This window comes from Felis catus, chromosome X (assembly GCF_018350175.1).
Source record: "Felis catus isolate Fca126 chromosome X, F.catus_Fca126_mat1.0, whole genome shotgun sequence".
NCBI lineage: Eukaryota > Metazoa > Chordata > Mammalia > Carnivora > Felidae > Felis > Felis catus.
Genome location: NC_058386.1, coordinates 41771252 through 41781033, shown reverse-complemented (window position 1 = coordinate 41781033; position 9782 = coordinate 41771252). Strand labels below are relative to the sequence as shown.

Sequence of the window (9782 nt, the reverse complement as noted above, 5' to 3'; positions counted from 1 at the left end):
GTGTCTTCTGCTGTTTTAGGATGGAATGTTCTGAATATATCTATTAGATCCATCTGGTCCAGTGCGTCATTCAAAGCCACTGTTTCCTTTTTCATTTTCTGTTTGGAGTATCTGTCCATTGACGTAAGTGGGGTGTTAAAGTCTCCTATTATTTTTGTATTACTATAAGTTAGTTCTTTTATGTTTGTTATTAACTGTTTTATGTATTTGGGTCCTCCCATGTTGGATGCATAAATCTTTACAAGTGTTATATCTTCTTGTTGGATTGTCCCCTTTATTATTATATAGTGTCCTTCTTTGTCTCTTGTAAAGTCTTTGTTTTAAAGTCTATTTTGCTGAGATAAGTATTGCAACCCCAGCTTTCTTTTAACATCCATTTACATGATAGATATTTCTCCGTCCCCTCACGTTCAATCTGCAGATGTCTTTCAGTCTGAAATGAGTCTCTTGTAGGCTGCACAAAGATGGATCTTGTTTTTTTCATCCATTCAGTCATTCTATGTGTTTTGATGGTTCTCAAAGCCTAAAATGTATACTCTCTCATCCTTTTACAGAAAAAGGGCCATAGAGAATTGTTCAGAATATATAAATCCATACATTAAATATTTAGCTTCATTATTAACATTCTATATAGTACTTAACTAAATTATGCCCATTATCTATTAGAACCCAGTTATAAAGATATATTGATAATTCAGTTTGATTAGCATGAATTCAGCAGACTAATTAATAGTTCAGTAAGCATATCTTTCTACTATGTATTATACCCGGTAGTCACTGCCCTATATGTCCATGATTCTAAATAACCCTTTTGTATTATCCATAAACAAATTTGCTTTCAAACGTTGTTTGGCGGTAATCTGAAATATTTTACTTTATAAAATCAAATGATTGTTATTTTTATGTTCTCACAAAAACTGATTTTTAAAAATCACTTAACAAAGTCAAATTTTCAAAGGAGTATATTGGCAGACTTTTTTTAAAAGCAAGTTTTGGATGGATTGCTAGTTTTTTTTTGTAGCGCTTAGTTTCAAACATAACTAACAAAAACAGAAATAAAAATAACTTAAAGAAGTATTTGTGTATAACCATTACAGATGACAAAATACAAAAATGAAAGAAATTACAATTCATTTTTAAGACCACAAATTGAAATACTGTCTACAATTTATAATATACATTGCAAAACATCAGAAAGGAAGACAGAACACGTGAAGTCACATGGGGCATCTGGGTGGCTCAGTCGGTTGAGTGTCCAACTTCAGCTCAGGTCATGATCTCGCAGTTTTGTGAATTCGAGACCCACATCGGGCTCTGTGCACAGAGCCTGAAACCCACTTTGAGTTCTGTGTCTCCCTCTCTCTCTGTCCCTCTCCCGCTCGCGCTCTGTCTCTCTCAAAATAAATAAACTTAAAAAAAAGAATATTAAAAAGCATTGTAAATTTAAACATAAATCTACAAAACTTTTAGAGGAAAACATGGGAAAAAATCATGGGAGTTTTGTCTTGTGAAGACCTGACACTAAAACCATAATCCAAAAAAGAAAAAGCAATCAATAAATTGGACTTCAAAATTAAAACCTGTTGCTTTGTTTAAAAGAACAAAAAGAGGGGCATCTGGGTGGCTCAGTCAGTTAACCGTCAGACTTCGGCTCAGGTGGTGATCTCACGGTTTGTGAGTTTGAGCCCCGCATCAGGCTCCCTGGTGTCAGTGTAGAGCTGGCTTCAGATCCTCTGTCCCCCTCTCTCTGCTCAGCCATCAAAATTAAATTAAAGAAAAAATATCCTTTTAAAAAGGAACAAAAAGACTAGGAGAAAATCCTTGCAAACCAAATATATGACAGAAGACCTGTATCTAGCGTATACAAAGAACTCTCAAAACTCAACAGTTAAAAAACAAACAAACAAACAAACAAACCAGTGCATTACTTACCTTGACTCTTAGCCTGTCAAGGACAGTATCTGGGACCCAGTGTCTACTCCTGTCTCCTGCGCCTGCTAACCCATAGCCACTATGTGTGAGTGCACTTCCATCCACGTTCACCAGGCTGGTGTCCAGAAAGGCAATGCCTGCTGGAAGCTCTATTGCCTGGAACACTGCATCCAGTCCGATGGCCAGATGCGAAGTGACAAGACCCCTGGGGGAGATGACTCCTTCAACACCTTCTTCAGTGAGACGGGTGCTGGCAAGCATGTGCCCAGGGCAGTGTTTGTAGACCTGGAACCCACAATCATTGATGAAGTTCTCACTGGCATCTACCGCCAGCTCTTCCACCCTGAGCAGCTCACCACAGGCAAGGGAGATGCGGCCAATAACTATGCTTGAGGGTACTACACCACTGGCAAGGATCAGTGATCAAGGTAAATGATCATTGACCTTGTCTTGGACCAAATTCGGAAATTGGCCTACCAGTGCACAGGTCTTCAGGGCTTCTTGGTTTTTCCACAGCTTTGGAGGGGAAACTGGTTCCGGGTTCACATCCCTGCTCATGGAATATCTCTCCATCGATTATGGCAAGAAATCCAAGCTGGAGTTCTCCACTTACCCAGCCCCCCAGGTTTCCACTCCTGTGATTGAGCCCTACAACTCCATCCTCACTACCCATACCACCCTGGAGCCCTCTGATTGTGCCTTTATGGTAGACGATGAGGCCATCTATGACATCTGTTTTAGAAACCTCAGTATTGAACATGCAACCTACACTAACCTTAACTGCCTTATTAGCCAGATTATGTCTTCCATCACCGCTTCCCTTAGATTTGATGGAGGGCTGAATGTTCATCTAACAGAATTCCAAACCAACCAGGTGCCCTATCCCCACATCCACTTCCCTCTGGCCACATATGCCCCTGCCATCTCTGCTGAGAAGTGTACCATGAACACCTGCATGCTTTGGGCCAGCCAATCAGGTGGTGAAATATGACGCTCCCCATGGTAAATATATGGCTTGCTGCCTGTTGCACCATGGCGACATGGTTCCCAAAGATGTCAGTGCTGCCATTGCCACTATCAAGACCAAGTGCAGCATCCAGTTTGTAGACTGGTGTCCCATTGGCTTCAAAGTTGGCATTGATTACCAGCCTCTCACTGTGGTACCTGGTGGAGACCTGGCCAAAGTACAGCGAGCTGTGTGCATGCTGAGCAACACCATGGCCATCACTGAGGCCTGGGCTCACCTGGACTACAAGTTTGACCTGAGGTATGCCAAGCATGCCTTTGTTCACTGGTATGTGGGTAAGCGCATAGAGGAAGGAGAGTTTTCTGAGGCCCGTGAGGACATGGCTGCCCTTGAGAAGGATTATGAGGAGGTCGGTGTGGATCCTACTGAAGGAGAGGGTGAAGAGGAAGGAGAGGAATACTAATTACCATTCCTCTCAGTCCCAAAGCATGTCACACTCAGAACTTTAGCTTCAACATTAGCTGACAGTCATTAAACCTTTCTGGTTAGATTGTCTTCACTTTTAACTGTGATCATGTCTTACTTTTCCATGTGTACCTGTCAGATTTTTCCCTGATGTCTCAAAGTAAAGGTTTTTAAGAAAGGGGGGAAAAACCAATCCAATTAGAAAAGGATAAGCAAAGGACGTAAAAAGACGTTTCACCAAAAAGGATATACAGATAACAAACAAGCATGTGACAATATGTTCCATATTACTGGCTATCAGAGAAATGCAAACTAAGGCCATGATGAGATATCAGCACACACCTAGCTGAATGATTAAATTTGAAAAAATAGTGACAACACCAAAGGCTAGGGAGGATGCAGAGAAACTGGGTCGCTTATACATTGCTGGTGGGACTGTAAAATGATACAGCCACTCTGGAAAACAATTTGGCAGTTTCTTATAAAATTAAACATGGATCCAGCAATTTTACTCTTGGGTGTTTATTCCAGAGACATGAAAATTTATGTCCACATAAAAACCTGTCCCCTGATGTTTATAGTAACCAACCCAAATGTTCTACAACAGGTGAATGGTTAAACTATGGTCATACACACCATGGAACACTACTCAGCAATAAAGAGGATTGGACTACTGATACAACAACTTGGATGAACCTCTAGGGACTTCTGAGTGAAAAAATCCATCCCAAAAGGTTACATACGGTATTATTCCATTGATATAATGTATAAATAAGCAAGGGGCATGAAGAGACATTTCATTAAAGATGACATACAGGGGGTGCCTGGGTGGCTCAGTCGGTTAAGCATCCGGCTTCAGCTCAGGTCATGATCTCACGATTTGTGAGTTCGAGCCCTGCGTCGGGCTCTGTGCTGACAGCTCAGAGCCTGGAGCCTGCTTCGGATTCTGTGTCTCCCTCTCTCTCTCTGCTCCTCCCCTGCTCATGCTCTGTCTCTCTCTCTCAAAAATAAATAAACATTAAAAAAATTTAAAGATGACATACAGGGTTGCCTGGGTGGCTCAGTTGGTTAAGTATCCAACTCTTGATTTTGGCTCAGGTCATGATCCCATGGTAGTGGGATCGAGCCCCACTCAGTGCAGAGCCTGCTTGGGATTCTCTCTCTCTCTCTCTCTCTCTCTCTCTCTCTCTCTCTCTCCCTCCCTCCCTGCCCCTCCCCCCCCCCCACACACACACTCCCTCTCTAAAAATTAAAAAAATTTATTTTTTTAAACTTTTATTTATTTTTGAGACAGAGAGAGACAGAGCATGAACGGGGGAGGGGCAGAGAGAGAGCAGACACGGAATCCAAAGCAGGCTCCAGGCTCTGAGCTGTCAGTGCAGAGCCCAACGCGGGGCTCGAACCCACAAACTGCACGATCATGACCTGAGCCGAAGTCCTGACACTTAACCGACTGAGCCACCCAGGCGCCCCCAAAATAATTTTTTGGAGATGATATACATAGGTAAAATGCGCCCATAAAAATTTGTTCTATATCATTAGCCATTAGGGAAATAAAAACTAAGACCACAATGAGATATCACTACACATCTATTAGAACAGATTAAAAAAATAGTGACAATGCCAAATGCTAGTGAGGGTGAGGAGATATCGGCTCTCTCATGCATTGCTGGTGGGAATGTAAAATGGTACAGACACTCTAGGAAATAGTTTGACATTTTCTTAAAGAAATTCAACATACACTTCTCCTGCAGCCCAACAGTTGAGCTCCTGGACATTAATCCTACAGACACGGAAACTTAAGTCCACACAAAACCTGTACACAATCGTTCATTGCAGCCTTGTTTGTACTAGCCAAAAATTTGAAACACCCTAAATGTCCAAGTGAGGACTATGTGAATGGTTAAATACACTGTGATACATCCACACCATGGAATACTACTCAGCAATAAAAGGAAGAAACTATTAATACCTGCAACTTAGATGGATCTCCAGAGTGTTGTGCTGAATGAGAAAAAAAAAAAAAAAAGAGTGCATCTCAAAAGGACACATACTGTATAATTCTATTTATAAAACATGCTCAAAATGACAAACTTATAGGAATTATAAAGTATAGAAAATTATGACATGGAAAACAGAGTAGTGGCTGTGAGGAGTTAGGGATAGCGGGAAGAGGGGTAGGGGTGACTACAAAAGGGTAGCATGAGGCAGATCATTACAGTGAGAGGATATTTCTGCATTGTAGTAGAGGTTCATCGAATGTGCACCCATAATAAAAGAGCACAGAGCTACACACACACATTGGACTGACGTCAGATAGCTGCCTTTGTTTGACACTGTACTATAGTTACATACGATTTAACCACTATAGGAAACCGGGCAAAGTGTATACAGGAATTCCCTGTGCTATCTTTCCAAATCCTGGTGAAGCTGTAATTATTTTTAAACAAGAAAAAAATTTTAATGAAACAAAAATATGCTCCTGGAGAAACAAAGACAGAGAGAAGTTTTTGCTAGGTGACCTGGCTGACAAGAACTAGTAAAAGACGTTTTAGAATTTTATTTTTTTTTATTTTTTTTTTCAACGTTTATTTATTTTTGGGACAGAGAGAGACAGAGTATGAACGGGGGAGGGGCAGAGAGAGAGAGGGAGACACAGAATCGGAAACAGGCTCCAGGCTCTGAGCCATCAGCCCAGAGCCTGACGCGGGGCTCGAACTCACGGACCGTGAGATCGTGACCTGGCTGAAGTCGGACGCTTAACCGACTGCGCCACCCAGGCGCCCCTAGAATTTTATTTTTAAAAATGTATTATTTTGAGGTCATGTTGTTAGGCACATCCAGGCACCGGATCACAACTTTCTGGCAAATTGTTCATGTTCTTTTGTATAGATGTACCTTAATTAATTAGACCCATCCACTATTCATGGACACTTGGCTTGTTTCCAGTATTTTGCTACACACACAACGCTGCCATGCGTGCTCCGGTAATACTTTGATACATAATGGTGTTAATATACCTGTAAGATGAATTCCCAGAAGCAGAATTCATAGATCAAAAAGTAAGTATACTTTAAACTGGTAAAAGATATTCCAGATGAAAAAGTTCTGGGGACAGATGGTGGTGATGGGTGCACAAAAATGTGAACGTACTTAATGCCGCTGAAGTAAACTTACAAATGGCTAAAATGGTAAATTTTATAGTACGTGTGTTTCACCACAATAAAGAAAAGTAAAATTAAAAAAAAATTTTTTAATGTTTATTATTTGAGAAAGAGACAGAGAGCAAGAAGGGGAGGGGCAGAGAGAGAGAGGGAGACACAGAATCGGAAGCAGGCTCCAGGCTCTGAGCTGCCAGCACAGAGCCCCATGCAGGGCTCGAACCCACAGACCGTGAGATCATGACCTGAGCCGAAGTCAGCTGCCTAACTGACCGAGCCACCCAGGGGCCCCAAGAAAGGTAAAATTTTTAAAAAGTACTTCTGTATTTACTCCCCAAGTATGTAACAGTACTAGCCTCCCCGCATACCTGTCAACCGCAGCCAACGTGGAGAGGAGCTTCTCCGATTCCTCTTCAGGGAAGGGCTCAGGGCCCAGCTGTGAGAAGCGGGGTTACTTGAGACTCAGTCTCCAGTTAGCTCCACTGGGCTTCACCTCAGCTCTCACACCAGGGTCCAGCTATCGTCAGGGCTGTCTCTAGGCAATGACCGAGCAATGAGGAGATTCAAAGGACTAGGTGGGACTCCCCTAACGGACAATCTTTGCTCTGGAGCTCCATGTGGAGATCCACGTTGAACTCCATGTTTGTCAGGTTGGCATCATGGTCTGAACGTCCCTCGGCTCAATCCTGCTTTGCCCCTTTTTCTTTCACGGATGCCCTGTAGACCTGGACTTCTAACCCCCATGTCAGTATCTGCTTCCTGAAGAACTTAAGCTGTGACACCAACAGTATATTACAAACCCTTCTGGTCTTCTCCACCCTGTAGGTGAAAAACAGCATTTCACATGTTTTATTTTGCATTTCTCTAGTATGATCGAGCATGAACACATTTTCATGTATTCAAAAGTGATTTGCATATCTGTGAATTGTGTCTGTCTTGTTTCTTCTAAATTGTTGGGCTTTTGTATAGATTTGTAGTACTTTACGCATTAATTAACCAGCCATTGACTGCATCTGTTGCAAATGGTTTTTTTTTTTTTTGCAATCTGCCATTTGGCCTCAGGGTTTTTAAGGTTAACCCTGCATACATTAATTTTATGAACACGATGGGTAAATTGTTACACAGCAATGGAAAACTAACACAGTTATCTACTATTCCCAATTTTTTCTACAACACACATATGGTTTAAACATGAGACAACCACAGTTTTTATAAAGAGTGCTTATCTTTTAGAAGTACACACTTCATCTAAGGATAAAACGGTATCATATCTGAGATTTGCTTCAATAAGTGAGAGAGGAAAATGGAATGGTATAAATGAGATGAGATTGCTGTATGTTGATAATTCTTGAAGCTAAATGATGGATTCATGGGGATTTATTACACTTTTCCTTACCCTTTTGTATATGTTTGAAAGATTCCATAATAAAAAACTTTTTAAAAGTTAGACTCATAGAGGCCCCTGGGTGGCTCAGATGGTTAAGCAGCCAACTTTGGCTCACGTCATGATCTCGCGGTTCGTGGGTTCGAGCCCCAGATCGGGCTCTGTGCTGACAGCTCAGAGCCTGGAGCCTGATTTGGATTCTGTGTCTCCCTCTCTCTCTGCCCCTCCCCCACTCCTGCTCTGTCTCTTTCTCTTGAAATTAAATAAACATTAAAAAATTAATAAAAAAATTAGACTCGTACATAGAGATTAGCCAAAAGCATGTTTATGGTTTCTGATACAGGAAAACTAAATAATTTAAATGTCTACACAGGGAACTGGTTAAATTAATCATTTTAGATACACAGTATATTTATATGTATTTTTAAAATTGCATAGAATAATGATGCTATTAACATTAGTCTATGGTCTGATAAGTCTATGTAAAATAAAATATTTCTAAGCAACAAAAAAATTTATGAATACAGTGTGTCAATATATTCTCTCATGACTTCCGAATTTTATGTCATGACTAGAAGGGACTTCACTCTAAGATAATAATAAAAAATGTTCTCCCATTTTTTCCTTCTAGCACACTGATGGTTCCATTTTTACATTTAAATCTTTAATCCACCTGGAATTTATTTTAGTGTAGGAAGTGAGGGAGAGTTCTAATTTTATTGTTTCCTGGTGAATGGCATGAAATATATCCTTCTGCTGATGAACTGGTATGCTTTTTCCTCGTGGGCAATACCCGTCACATAACTAACCTCATTTCCCTTTTTGCTATTGCTGTAGGAAGCTTAGAGACAAATTCACAGCTAAGCACGGAAGAGAATTTCATACCTACATCCCAATTTCCCCTGACGTTAATTTTCTACTTGCTTTATACTTTTTGTGAGCCTACCTTTATTTTTCAATTTTATGAGATGTATTCTTTTTTATTTATTTATTTATTTTTATTTTTTGGGACAGAGAGAGACAGAGCATGAACGGGGGAGGGGCAGAGAGAGAGGGAGACACAGAATCGGAAACAGGCTCCAGGCTCCGAGCCATCAGCCCAGAGCCCGACGCGGGGCTCGAACTCACGGACCGCGAGATCGTGACCTGGCTGAAGTCGGACGCTTAACCGAGTGCGCCACCCAGGCGCCCCATGAGATGTATTCTTAACGGGTTCCAAATACCCAGTGGAAAATAAAGGAGGCAGTGAATCAAGAGTTTAGCTCTAATTCATCTGGGCCTCAGTCATTTCTTGCTCTTCTTAGGTAAGGGCAAGACAGAGATCTCTAAGTCAAAGCCGGGGGAGGCTTGTGGGCAGGAGGTTGGCTGGGAGGGAGGGAAAATACAAATGGAGATGACAGACAGTGTCGGCCTCATACCTCCCAGAAGCACCAGCCTGAAAACACCCGTATCCGTAAGCCAGGTGAGAGGTCACCAGTTGAAGCTTGGTAGGCCCACATACTTAGAGCTCCAACATACGTATTGGTGATTAACATGGTTGTATAGAGCTGACATGATTGAGGTTGGCAGACTTTTCCTATAAAAGGCCAGATAGTGGGGCGCCTGGGTGGCTCAGTCGGTTAAGCGTCCAGCTCCTCATTTCGGCTCAGGTCATGATCTCACCGTTCATGAGATCGAGCCTCACGTCAGACTATATACGCTAACAGCGCAGAGCCTGCTTGGGATTCTTTCTCTTCCTCTCTCTCTCTGGCTCTCTCTCCCTCTCTCAAAATAAATAAATAAACATTAAAAAAAATAAAAGGCCAGATAGTAAATACTTTAGGGTTTTCAGGCCACATGGTCTCTTTGGCAACTACTCTACCACTAGAAGCAT

At 41.6% G+C, this 9782-nt stretch overlaps 1 pseudogene; it reads left to right on the top strand.

The window, feature by feature from the left end:
- Nucleotides 1-2013: 2013 nt before the first annotated feature.
- Nucleotides 2014-3402, top strand: LOC101097380 (annotated as a pseudogene).
- The last annotated feature ends 6380 nt before the right edge of the window (nucleotides 3403-9782 follow it).